The sequence below is a fragment of the Mesocricetus auratus genome, unplaced genomic scaffold (genome assembly GCF_017639785.1).
Source record: "Mesocricetus auratus isolate SY011 unplaced genomic scaffold, BCM_Maur_2.0 Super-Scaffold_100007, whole genome shotgun sequence".
Taxonomy (NCBI): domain Eukaryota; kingdom Metazoa; phylum Chordata; class Mammalia; order Rodentia; family Cricetidae; genus Mesocricetus; species Mesocricetus auratus.
This window is the reverse complement of record NW_024429191.1, coordinates 25672543-25686355: the sequence shown is the minus strand read 5'-3', so window position 1 is coordinate 25686355 and position 13813 is coordinate 25672543.

The window sequence follows — 13813 nt, the reverse complement described above, 5'->3', positions numbered from 1 at the left end:
CAGAAGGGTCAGGAGCTGGAGGTTATCCTAGGCTACACAGCTGTATCCAATCTCAAAGCTCCAAAGACAGGGTATAACACAGTGGTAGAGTGCTTGTCTAGCATTTGTAAAACTCTGGATTCCATCCTTAGTGTGTGTTTACACACACACACACACATACACACACACACACACACACACACACACACACACACACACAGATTCTCAAGTTGACGTGCAGTGCCTGATCTAAAAGACATGGGTTAACCTGAGCTCAACTGCATTTGTAAATTCCTAACCACCACAAAAGGGGAGAGGCAAGCCAGGTGGTGGTGGCTCATACCTTGATCCCAGCACTTGGGAGGCAGAGGCAGGTGGATCTCTGCGTTTGAAGCCAGCCTGGTCAGCTTGGGCTGATGTACAGAAAAACCTTGTCTCAAAAAGAGGGGAATGGGCAAGACCCACAGCTCTAGGTCTGGTCATTTCCCAGTTTGTTTCATACCTCAGAGATTGGCCAGGTTGTGGAAAACCAATAAATAAATATATCTTTACCCTGGCTTTCTGGGTAGGGTAAGCAGGAACTGAAAAAACTCTAGTCTTCTAGTCTTGGCTAGAATTATCTTTTTCAGTCTGCTCAATTGCCACTAGGTGGCAGTGGGTTAAAGAAAACTGCCTCGTTGGATCTCAGAAAGGCTGCAATCCATACTTAAATGTGTACAAGCTTTGACATCCAGAAAGAAAATTCAAAAATTCCGTGTCCGCCCTGTGACAATGTGGATTCTTTTCTTTACCTAATCTAAAGCTCATCCAAGGAGGGGATGAATTTAGAAAAGAGTGAGGAAAAATGTTCCCCAGTATACCTGCTTCAGGATGTCTGTCTCTATTCTCATCTCCCCCTGCTGGCGGGAGACTGGCCCCTGCACTATTATTGCCTTGAAGCCCTTGTTTCTTTCTCAGCGATTGAAATAAGGGTCCAGCAGTGAGACAGTGGTTGCTACTGTTTTTAGATTTCCATCCTCGGAATGGAGTGGCCACTCCAGAACTGGATGCAAACAGGTTCATGAGTAACAAGCATTTATAATTAACCGAGGAAAGCCATTGTTTCAGGGTAGGGGTGTGTCAATGTTTATCTACCTACCACATGCCAAGGCCTCCAAAAAGAGGCCTACCCTACCCTACCTGAAGCAGGATTTTCTAGCAACAAACAAGGGAAAGAGAAGTGTGCTATGTGAAATAATAGCTGATTTTCAAAAGAATCACTAAAAACAGGATTGTGGTTTGTTGCTTGCTTTTCACTAACTATAATGAAAAACCCAAGTTATAAAGAGGACAGTATATCTGACCCATAATTTTGGAGGTTCCTGCCCATGACTGATTAGCTCCGTTGCTTCAGGCCTGTAGTGAGGCAGCGTGCCACAGCAAAGTAAAGCCCTCTCTATTTCGTGGTGTATTCATTCTCACAAGGTGATGTTCCTGGGAGGATCTTTGACTCTTACTAATTACTTCCAAGCCTTAGTTTCCTCATCTCTAAAATAGGCACACACCATGTTCATCTTTAAAATTTGACCGTAGGACAGATGGTTCTGTGGTTAAGGGTTACTAGACTCCAGAGGACACAACTTCAGACCTCAGAAACCATGTCCGGATGGCTCACAACCAACTCCTGGCATCCAATGGGCACTTGTGGCCTCCCTGAACCTCTGCACACGCGTGGCAAACATGGATACATATATGTAAATAAAATAAATCTTAAAGTGTTGGTGACATAGCCTGCTAATGTTATAGAGCACACCTGTGGTGCCATTGAACTTGAACTTGCCGTGTGATGTTCTGCAGTTTCCCCTAGGTCTTGAGACCAGCTCCACCACACTGGTACTGCGTCCTCCTCCTTCCTCCCAGCACACAGGTGTCTGCAAGGCTGTTCCTCGGCTCCCCCAAATTCTCTGTGCTCCATCAGTTAGCTCTTCCTGGGCTTAACCTTTAGAAGATCACATGTGCTGCTGGGGGAGCTGCATGCTTCCCCAGGAAGGACATTAGGCTCCATGGGACATTCATTAGTTGGGGTTACAAGAGGGCCACAGGGCACTGGAATGGTAATTTCCTACAAGAGACCCCAGTGACCCAGTGTGAGCTAGCTCAGCTGGTCTGAGCTTGTGGCTAATGAGGGAAGGGTCATGGTTTCATTCCTGTGTGGGCCAATTAGAGTCACGTGGAAAGTACACTCTGGAGGCAGCAAGCAGCCGCTCACACATTAGTTGCCGGTCTCCAGGATGGCTTGTCACCAGCTATCACCACCGTCAGAACCCAACCCAATGCTTACACAGCCTTTCCTGTGACTGCATGGCCCAGTGGCCCCAGCACTCAGGTAACTGAGAGCATCTTCACAGTTTCTGCCTCGGTCACAAGCAGCCACCTGTCACATTTTTATTTAGCCACTGTTTTCATATAAGTTGACTTACTTTTTAACTTTGACATAAAAGGAAGCTGAGAAAGGAAAATCGAGGAATCTGAATTGGGAGTCTAGATTAACATATGTGACTATTCAAATTAAAATGTTCATCTTCAGGCCATCTATAAACAGCTCCTACGACAGCCATATCTATTAACAATACATGGCAATAAATGTTGTAGAGAGTCAGCATGTGCTGTGTAATATTGGGCAGTAATCAAATGCCATGCGCAAAGATAGTATTAGAAAACATTTGCTTCTAAAAAATAAAGTCAATCTGTCATTGTGGGGGGAACATAGGAGCAGTGACCTGGATATTTCATATTTCATTTTGATAAAATTATTATCCTTGCAGGAATCTCGACACCAAAGGCCTTTCTGGAAGCCATAAAGAGCGGCTATTAAGTTGGAACAAACTCTGGGCTTTATTTTCATGCACCTTTTACTCCAAACCCTCCGATTCTGTCCCCCTCACTGTCCATAACCCTTCTGAAACTTCCTATGTAGCCCACCACCTGTTTGGTGCTGCAGCAAGTACGAAGTGGGTGTGTGTGGCGTAGCCCTTTGGTTCTTCCAGTCATTAGCTAGCTTCTGCCCTCAGCCCATGTGATCCTCCTGCCTCAGCCTCCTGCGGGCTTGAATTGAAGGCATGCGCCACACCTGGCTATTTGATTTTCTTTTATAATATTAAGAGTGGTATGGCATGGTGGTACCCTTAATCCCAGCACTAGGGAGGCAGAGGCAGGTAGATCTCTGTGAGTTCTAGGCCAGACTGGTGTCATAGTGAACTCAGACAAGCCGGGGCTACACAGAGACAGCCTGTTTAGGAAGAAAAAAAAAAGGACTGAAGGTCTTTTGCCATATCCATATGTGTATCTCAGATCTCCTCCAATTTATCCCAGTGTGTACTGTGTTTTCTGTGTGTGCTTTAATGCAGACCCTGGAAGAAATACCCTATGCTCTCTCAGGCAGTCTGAGGGCTCAGGAGGAACAGACATGCTTCCACCCACGGGGCATGGGAGATACTGCTGACTTTGACTGGGGAAATGAAACCAAATTCAATTCTGGTGATAGCTGATGGTACTTCACAGTATTCCATGGACAAAATTGTCCCATGAGATACCAAATAAAGGTGCATAAAACTGATGAGCAGGGGATGTCCTTCTGTGTAAATGTTTCTTATTGGTTGATGAATAAAACACTGTGGCCAATAGAGGCAGAGAGATAGACTGGGAGTCCTGGGAGATGAGGACAAGTCTGGGAAGCGTAGGCAGGCAGTTGCCATGTGAGCCTCCAAAGGAGCTAGAGGTCTGGACCCTTATCCAGCAAGGTAAGACCATGTGAAAATACTTAGATTAATAGAAATGGGTTCATAATTAAGACAGAGTTAGCCAATAAGAAGCCCAAGACACCGGCCAACAGTTTTATAATTAATATAGCATCTGTGTGTTTATTTGAGGCTCAAGGTCCGAGGGACCAGCCTGGACAAGAGAAAAGAACCTAACGGTACCTAAAACTATGCTTGGACCTTAGGGAACACTCAACAAATGGCAGCTGCCGTGCTGCACATTGACACATCCTGTTGACTCTCTGTCCATGAGACCTCAGCTTTTCTTTCACTGTCTTGTCTCATGCTTCCTTCCACGTGGCCACGGCTTAGAAGCTCATCTCACTCACCTGGACGATTCAGTTAGCCTTTTCATTTGTCTCTCAGGGGGAATATATCTATTCTCATTGTTGGCCCATGGCTTGTAAGATGCTAGAAGCCTCAAGGGGCAGAGCATTCAAGTCAAAGTTATTTCCTACATTAAGAAGCTCAATTTCTGGCTGGGTGGTGGCAGCACACACCTTTAATTCCTGGACTTGGGAGGCAGAGGCAGGTGCATCTCTGAATTTGAGGCCAGCCTGGTTTACAGAGTGAGTTCTAGGACAGTCATGGCTATAGAGAGAAACCTTGCCTTGAGCACCCCCCCCCACCAAAAAGCTTAATTTCCATTTCTAGTTAAAAAATGGAGCAATACCAGAGTTTGACTTTAGAGTGTGTGTGTAAATGATATTCGTTTTGTTTCTTTTGACTTCTGCCTCATGGTCTCAGTATGGATGCTCTAGCTCCAAATATCACCTATACTTATGATATCACCCAAAGGCACAGAAAAGAGCCTTTCCCCCCACCAGAAAGAAAATTCTCCTAGAAGCTTCCTAGCATTATTCAAAACAGAATCATGTTAAGCCAACCATAGGCAGATTGGAATAGGATTACAATGACTGGCCATCCCTAGACCTGGATCTATGTTCTCTGAGTACTGTTAGCCATATAGTCTAACACAGTCAGGGTTCCTGTATCCAGGAAGGTATAATGACTGTTGGAGAAACAACAGTTTCAACCAGTCCTTCCTCCTACACCCTACTGGTAGATTCAAGCATGTCTCGTCTGGACAAGCTTCACCCAAAGCCAATGCAGTAAAGCCCAGGTTCAACCTGTAATTAGGTGTTCCCTCCCTAGTCTAGCAGACAGGGTCTCATTTGCCAACACAAGTCTTTCCTTCATAACTCCTCAGCACCTTTTATAATTATTCAAAGGGGACAACATGACTGATGATGTCCAGTTACAGAATGAAATCTCCAAGCTGAGGGGTGGATCTATTTTGCTTCTCATGAGGCCCAACACCTGGTACAGGAATTGGACAAGAAGGTTTTCATCTTTTCCTTCCTTCCTTCCTTCCTTCCTTCCTTCCTTCCTTCCTTCCTTCCTTCCTTCCTCTTTCCTTCCTTTCTTCTTTTCCTCCTTTCTTCCTCTCTCCCTCCTCTCTCTTTCCTTCTCTCTCTCTCTTCCTCTCCCTCTGTCTCTCTCTGTCTCTCTCTCTCTCTGTCTCTCTCTCTCTGGTGCATGTATGAATGTGTGGATGCACATACTTGCCAGAGGGAGCACACAGCAGCGTCAACAGCTAGACATTTAATTTGGAAAGAGCCAGTTTCTATGTGGCTCTGAAAAGAGGTTGAAAGAATTTGGTGTCTGAGTATCACCAACATTTTGTTGAGGGACTGATTGCCAACCCCCCCCCCCCCGTGCACCAGGGACCATTAGTAATTCCGCAGCTATGCAAATTAAAACCCTGATGTATGATTTATAGCTTTAATAACATTCTGAAGGCTCTTAAATTTTAATCACTTGCAACATCCTTTTTAATATTCAATTACTTTATTAACTAATTAGGTCACTTGCTGAAGAGGCACATAAGGCCGGTGCTATTTTAATATCAGCTGAGCCTCACAAAATACCTTTGAAATGGTGCAAATGGTTTATTTATTTTAAACAGATCATTAAGATGCTATAATTAATAAACCAATTATGAAAAAGAGGCTCGATAGTGATAGATGTTGGCACACAATAGCAGTGTCCAACAGATTAGTCATTTTTATATACGTACATCAAGGGGCAAAATTTAAATGAAACCCCACCATAAAAAGCGCTCTCCTAAATAATTAACTTGCTCAGTGACTGATAACCCTATCGAAGCAAGCCTAACTTGAGGCTTATTCATCACGCAAACCTGAACCGCGTGCTTCCATTTCATCTTATGACAGCCAGGGTAGGGAATCCCCAGTCAGCTAAACCTGTGCTTCTTGATTACTTACAAGGATCTTGGTTTGCAGGCAGAGCTGGGCTCCAGTGGGCTGCAGTGAACCCAGCCTCCCAGAGGAGAGTGGGAAAGAGCCTTGCTCAGGGTCAGCAGCAACCCGGCTTATTGATTTCTCAATGCCTGCAAAGGGCTTCAAAGCAAACAAAGTGAACAAAGCAAGCAGAGGCCAATCCTGCAGGGAGTTCTGGCCTAGGGTTTAGAAGTAGCAGGATGGGGGTGGCGTCACTAAGGCATACAGATGCGGGACTGCTGGTTGGGAGGGGCGGCTCTCGGGCTCTAGGGAGAACTGTTTTCTGGGGTCAGAGTGAGCCAAGAGGAATCGAATGCTTCAAGAACACTGTCAAATCCTAGGGGCCGGGTCATCTTCCTGGATAACAGCACATGATTATAAAAACCAAACAGCTTCCTTTATTGAGTGCTTACTGTCTATCCCGACTCCAGGTCATCCCCCTGCACTAGTTCCCTTGCTGTCCCCATGAGTCTCAATGTAGCTGACAATTCTCCCTCGGGGTTCCTTCTGCATAAACTGCAATCCAGCCAGTCCCACGAGCCCCCTCTGTCTTCTGTAGTTTAGGGTATGTGTTTTGTACCCTAAACGGGTACAAAGGGCCAGGCATGAGAGACATGGGTAGAGAGACCTTGCTTTCCTTTTATTGCTTATATAGTCTTGGGACAGATGGACAGTCTGCAAGGGAACAGAGTGTGAATAAGAATGCCAGCTAGTGTAAAGAAATATGCAGATAACATTTAAAAAGGAGGCTTCTTAAAAAGATAGCACTGCTGGCAAAGGCAACAGTCTCCAATCCTGAGGACCTGGATTCCATCCCTGAGATCCAGACAGGGAAAGAATCAGCTCCTACAAATTGTTCTCTGAGCAGGCAGGAGTGAGACAGTGGTAAGAAAAAGTTGGAGGAAATGGGCTGGGGTTCTGTTAATCATGATCATCATCAAGTCTGGGAATCTGACTGAAACAAACATGTCTGTGTGTGTGTGTGAGAGAGAGAGAGAGAGAGGGAGAGAGAGAGACAGAGAGCGAATACGTGTACGTGCCATAGAGCATACCTGTGGAGGTCATGGAGGTCAGAGGATGGATCTGGGAAACTGGTTCTTTCCTTCCACCTTGTTGACGTATGGTCTGTCTTATTTCTGCCACTCTCCTCCATGCACACTTACCTGGGGGAGTCTTGCTGTCTCCTAGAACAGGACCTGTGAGTATGACCGGATGTGTACAGACTCAGTGACATAAAATTACACTTCATTTAAAGACAATAATTACATAAAACTATATTTTCCTGTTGTTGCTTTTGGGTTTAAAATAAAAGATGTTTTTATATGTTTATATGTAGTCTGAGCATATGCATATGAACCTCTTCCATGCAAGAGCTTACAGAGGTCAGAAGAGAGGGCCTGATTCCTTGGAACTGGAGTTTAGGAGGTTGTGACACACCTTGTAGGGGCTGGGAACTGAACCTGGGTCTTCCCAACAGCAACCAGTGCTCTTAAACACTGAACAAACCAGTCCCCGGTTGTTTTTTGTTTTTGTTTTTATGAGATTTCACATACCTAGGTTAGTCTCAAACTAACTAGCGGCCAGGGATGACCTTGAATTCCTGATTCTCTTGCTTCCATCTTACAAGTGCTGAGGTTCCAGGTGTGTGTCACTCAGCCTGGCTTTAAAGTTGTATAAATCACTGCAGAGGATTCTGAACACATAACCATGGAACCACATGCAAGTGAAAGAGCTTTCAGGGAATTCCATGGACCATATTCTAGCTTTTGCAAGCTTCCCCCCCCCCATCCCTCTACCCTCTCAAGTTGTTACTTAGCTAATGCTAGCTTGACGGTTAGCATGAAAATCCAATAGGGTAATGCCTGGTACGGACAGGGCTGGCAAGGAAGGCTTAACCATGATTATAATAGTTGTGTTACTGCTTTCCATCCAACACAGGACCAAAAGCTCTGTCTGATATCAACTGTGTGGTTATTAATGTAATTATCCAAGGGAAGACAGGAAAGAAGGCCTCCATTCCCCTGGGGTTACACGGACAAGGCCTGGTCTTTCTGCCAAAAGGACCTGCATCTGGGGAAGGCTGCCTGTGTGCTCCATCCAGGACTGGCTGAAAGGAACAGAAAGAGGCGCTGTAAGTGAGTCGAGGTTTCCTTTGCTTGACTCACGTGAAGTGGATTGAAGGATAGGAGTCTGGAAGGATTGGCTGTGGTTAGCTGTTACTGAGCAGCTAGACTTACTGGGCCATGAGCGTCATTAATAAGTTTTGAGCTAGAGGGAGGTCACTAGGACATTGAGAGTGAAAGAGAGGCTAGAAACAGGAGTGTTATCCCGGAGGCCACTGAGAGAGGCCTCTTCTGAGCTCAGAGGGAACTGGTGGTAGTGGGAAGGAGAGGAGCCAGTTGATGAGTTTATGTCATATATATTTTATATCATAAAATGACTCAATAGAGAAGACTGTATGGTCTTTGTTCCCACTCTCAAGTGAAACCAAACAAGTATCTCATCTATCTTCAAAAGGAAGAAAGAAGAAAAAAAGAGAAGCAAAGAAATAATATATGCTGTGATAAAAAGTCAGGGGATGTAGTTCACTAGAGTACTTGCCCGTCATGCACAGGGCCTGGGATTCTGTCCCTAGCACTGCAATATATGAAGGAGGAGGACGAGGGGGGAGGAAGAAGGGAGAGGGAGAGGCCATCTTGCAAATATAAGGGATGGATGAATACAATTAATCTAGGTGTGTACTTAACTGAAGGCAGGGAGTCGAGCAGACATTTGTACAGTACCTGTAACTCATCCTTCTTTGTAATAGCCCAAAGAGTGGAAACAGCTCAAGCATCTATCCATAGATGAACAGCAAATAAAGCTTGGCAGATACGTACAACAAAATATTAGTCATCAGCCTTAAAAAGGGGGTGAAATCCCGAGGCATGGTACAACATGAGCAGGTCCTGAGGACATTATGCTAAGTGAGATGAACCAGTCACACTGGACGACTACTGTATGACTGAATTTACATGAGATACCCAGAGCGCTCAAGAGATAGAGGGGAGGATGGTGGCCACCAGCCACTCAGAGGAGTGAGACGGGTGGGAAATGACTGTTTCCCAGATACAGAGTTGGGGAAGAAGAAAAGCTCAAGAGGATGAATGGTAGTGACAGCTGTGTGACAATGAGAGTGTCTTAGTGTCACTGAAGTGTCTACTTAAAAATGGCAAATGTTACAGTAATGTATACTTATACACACATATTTACCACATTATGCACTTATGAGAAAATGGATTTTACCGTAAGTTAAAGGGCAAGGTGTGCTGGAGAGGTAGTTCTGTTACTAGAGTGGCTCATTAGCCTGTATGAAGCCCTAGGTTTGACACCCAGGGCCACATAAACAGGGTGTGGTGATGTACACATGTAATCCCAGCACTCACGAAGGGGAGGCAGGAGGGTCAGTTTAAGGTCATCCTCAGATACATGGTAAGTTTGAGGGCAGACTGACTGGATGAGACCATGTCTTTATAAAAAAGATGAGTCAAATGAAGTAAGAGGGTAACTGACAAAGCCTCCAAGGGTTAACTGTCTTCCTCTCATCCAGCATCCTGAGTACGCTGATGAACAAGAGTCAAGGGCTCGTGTCTGATGGTGAAAGAGCCGAGTCCTCTAGGACCCATTGCTCACCTAAATGATCTCAGACAAGGCCTTCAGCAAAGTCTGTCTAGAGCTCACCCGGGAAATGGGAAGCCTGACCATGAACACACCAGTGTCACATGGAGACATAGCTGACTCTAGGCTCCCATTTAGAAAACTTATCAATGTCTAGGTCATTGCCTACCTGGCGGAAGAGGGAGTTCCTTGAAAGAATCCCACAAGCGCCAACCCCAAATTTCTTGTCCTGTACACAGGTTTCACTCTAAGAATTTTCTAGCTCACCAGGAAACTCACAAACCCTTTCTCTAGCAGAGATGACTCCTTCATTTGAGAGTATTGGTGAGCATGTAAACTTAGGAGAACAAGGTGGGAAACTTTTTTTCTTAAACACAGACATTGTAAGCTTCCTCTTTTTAGGCACTCAGGAAGGAACAACATTGTACATGGAGACATGGCCAGCAGTCTGGGGAGGGTTCTAGAATCAGGGAGATACAGAGGCAGTATGGAATCATTAACCTCTCAAACTCAATTCAATGTGGCAGTGACACTTTGCAGCACATTGTGTCCGATCTCATTTGAAGCTGACAAAGATTGTTTCTGCTTTACATCTATTGGTTTATTAATGGTCTGCAGCCTCTTAGGCTGATGAATATTCATTAGGTAGCCAGCTGTTAGGAGGTTCCCAGATGTCGAATGTAACTCTCTTGGAACAGCCCCCCCCCACCTTATCAGGAAAACAAAGTAATTGAGCCTTTATTAAAGAACTGGTTAATTACTAAAGAGGCACCTTATGGCACCCTTTCATCATTCAAATCCAAGAACTCTTGGGACAACTAAAAATTGGGTGAAGACATAGTATTTAAGAGCCAACATTTTTATTACATGTACAAAGATACATACATGGAGAAACACACAATTGCACACTAGAGTATGTAAAAAGTTCTTTTTAAAAACATCATATTTTATTTATTTGTGTGTGTGTGTGCATCCATTCCCTGGTGCATGTATGGAGGTCAGAGAATGACTTGCAGAATTCAGTTTCTTCCTTCCACCATGTGGGTCACAGGGATCGAACTCAGGCCCTCAGTCTTGGTGGCTGGTGTCTTTACCTACTGAGTGAGCCTTCTCAATGGCCTCTATATGAAAAGTTTGTCTGAAGACAGGGTTTCTCTGTGTAGCCCTGGTTGTCTTGGAACTCACATTGTAGACCAGGCTGGCCTCGAACAGAGATCTTTCTGCCTTTGTCTCATGAGTGTTGGGACTGTGCTATCACCATCCTACTATGAAAAGTTTTTTTTTTTAAACTGTTTTTCTGTTACAATATCCTTTATTGGTTCACTACAGGGACTAAATCTGAAGGACAAAACTCATAAACCAAGTAAATGAATATCAAAGTACTTTAATATTTCTCTTGTTTAACCTTATTACTTTCCTGTAAAGGATGATTTAAAATTTGTGTGTATGTATAATCCATACTCAAACCTCATTTTATATCTTCTACCCCATCGGTCAAAAATAAACACAAGTGGTAATCAAAGCGGTGTTCTCAAATGGCTGAGTGTTGTCTGAATGTCCTCAAAGCCCTTAACAATGTCTGTTCAAACATGCCCTTATGAACATCCTTTCCAGCTAGGCAGTGGTGGAGCACACCAGCACTTGGGATGCAGAGGCAGGGACTCTGTGAGTTCAAGGCCAGTCTGGTCTACAGAGTGAGTTCCAGGATAGCCAGGGCTATACAGAGAAACCCTGTCTTGAAAAATAACAACAACAAAACTTGAAAAACAAAAGAACAACCTTACCTGTAGAAATTCCCTATCTAGTTTGATTTGGTGGCAGGGCCCCTCAGTTCTGTTTCTCAAGAGTTAAGAGTCACAGGAGCATATGCATGCTTTTGAAACCATTGTGTGCTTTCTGAAGAGGACCCCTCCATACGGCTACCCAATCCCACCTACCTTCCACCTGCAGCCTACTCATGATCTGGCTTTTGACCATTTGAGGTACCTTTGGGTTAACTGGCTCTTAATCTATTGGGTTTTTCTGCCTTCTAAATTTGGTTGTGTGCATGCACGTGCATGTGTGTAAGATATATGTCCATTTCTTGAAAACACACAAAAAGATTTCCCTCCAGAAGTGTGTGTAGGTTTTTATTTGCTACGAGGCTTATCTCCCACTGCTGACCTACAGAAAATGCAAATAGCAACATGATATGAATATTCCATGCTTACTTAAGAATACTAGTTAAGGTCTGGTGAGATAGCTCCCAGGGTAAAGGTGCTTGCCACCAAACCTAACAACCTGAGTTCCATTCCCAGGATTCACATGGTCAAAGGAAAAAATTGACTCTCATAAATTGACCTCCATAAGTGTGCTGTGATAGCATGCATGCATGCATGCGCGCGCACACACACACAAATTCCACTAGTTAACAAATATTCACCAGTTGTGTATTGTGTATGGAGTGGTCAGGGTGTGCAAGAGAAAGTGGACAATCTTATCTGTGGCCTGTACAATGCCTGAAATACTAATAAACAAGTAATGAAGGAAAGTGTAATGAAACGGAATGTTCTGGAAGCTATGGCCCCTTCCCTAAAGACTATGGCCTCTCAGGTCCTGTTTCCTCATCTGTAAGGAAGAGATAATAACTGTTGTACCTTCTTAGCTTGGGGCTGTTGTGCAAATCAAAGAAGAAATGACTGTGAACACACCCTTTGACCATAATAGACACATGAAATACTCAACTGGCTTTTATAGTGGCCCCTTAGATGCAAGTAATCCACACCCTTTACACACCATTAACTGTCAATGCATTTGCTGTTTAACAGCAAATATTGAAGCATAGCATACAAATTTCCACTGTTCCTTTAAAGACCAGGTAAGGCAAGCCTTCCTAACCTTTGTTAGATAGTGTCTTGTGTTTATACCAAGCTGGCTTTGAACTCGTATGTAGCCAAGGATGACAATGGACTCTTGTCTTCACCTGCTGCCTGGTTTATATGAACTAGGGCTTTGTACATTAGGCAAGCCCAGGCCATTGTCAACCATAGCGACAGAAAGGTGGGAGTGGGGGTGTTTCTTAGTATTCCAGGCTGATAGTTCACTGTGAGCTAGGAAATAAACAAAGCGAAAGGAAAAGTAGAGTCTCATACTGTGTGAGTTATTTCCAGAGAAGCCCATTTTGCCCATCAGGACTTCAGATTGCTCCCAAATTTCTGGGAAGCTAAACCAGAATTGGCTGCAGACCAATTCTTCACCTACTGCCTTAAAGGATCTTATTTTCTCCCTTTGATTTTTATATGTAACCATGTACGCACTTACCTGGATATCAGAAGAGCAGTATCATGGTAAACAAAATTGTAAGAATTCAATCAAATAACAGATCTGAGATCTCTATAGCTAATAAAAGCTAGGGCTGGAGGAGGTTGAGACACAATGAGTACATGCTCAAGGCTATCCTGGGCTACATAGTGAGTTGGAGGTCAGCCTGGGGTACATGAAGCTCTGCTTCAAAAGTAAGTAAACAAAGCTGGAGAGATGGCTCAGAGGTTAAGAGCACTGACTGACTGCTCTTCTAGAGGTCTTGAGTTCAATTCCTGGCAACGACATGGTTGCTCACAACTACCTTGAATGAGCTCTGGTGTCCTCTGCTGGCATGCAGGGCACATGACTGTATATATAATAAGTAAAAAAGTAAACAAGTAGGAAATATTGTACAGATGTTAGACCAAAGGCACACTGAACACATCTCTCCCTGACACCTGCATTTCCAAGGTAAATACATACTGAGTCAGTGACAATCCCCTTGACAGTTAAAAAAATTTAAGAAGTGTTAAGTTCATGAAGGCAGTACAATTCTCAGTTACTACAGAAACCAACGTAAGCCAACTACTTGGGCTTTCTGAACGACTTTGCTTTTAGGAACTTTAGAATTTTGCTGTGTCAATTAAGTGACATCACAGAGAGGGGTAAACACAGCAAAGAGAAACAGAGTTGGTGTCTAAACATATTTGCATAAGTAAAGCAGGATGCAGAGGTACACCCTCAGCAGGCAGGTCTGCTGTGGTGGTGTTTTATGTTACCAAGAGGCAAGACAAG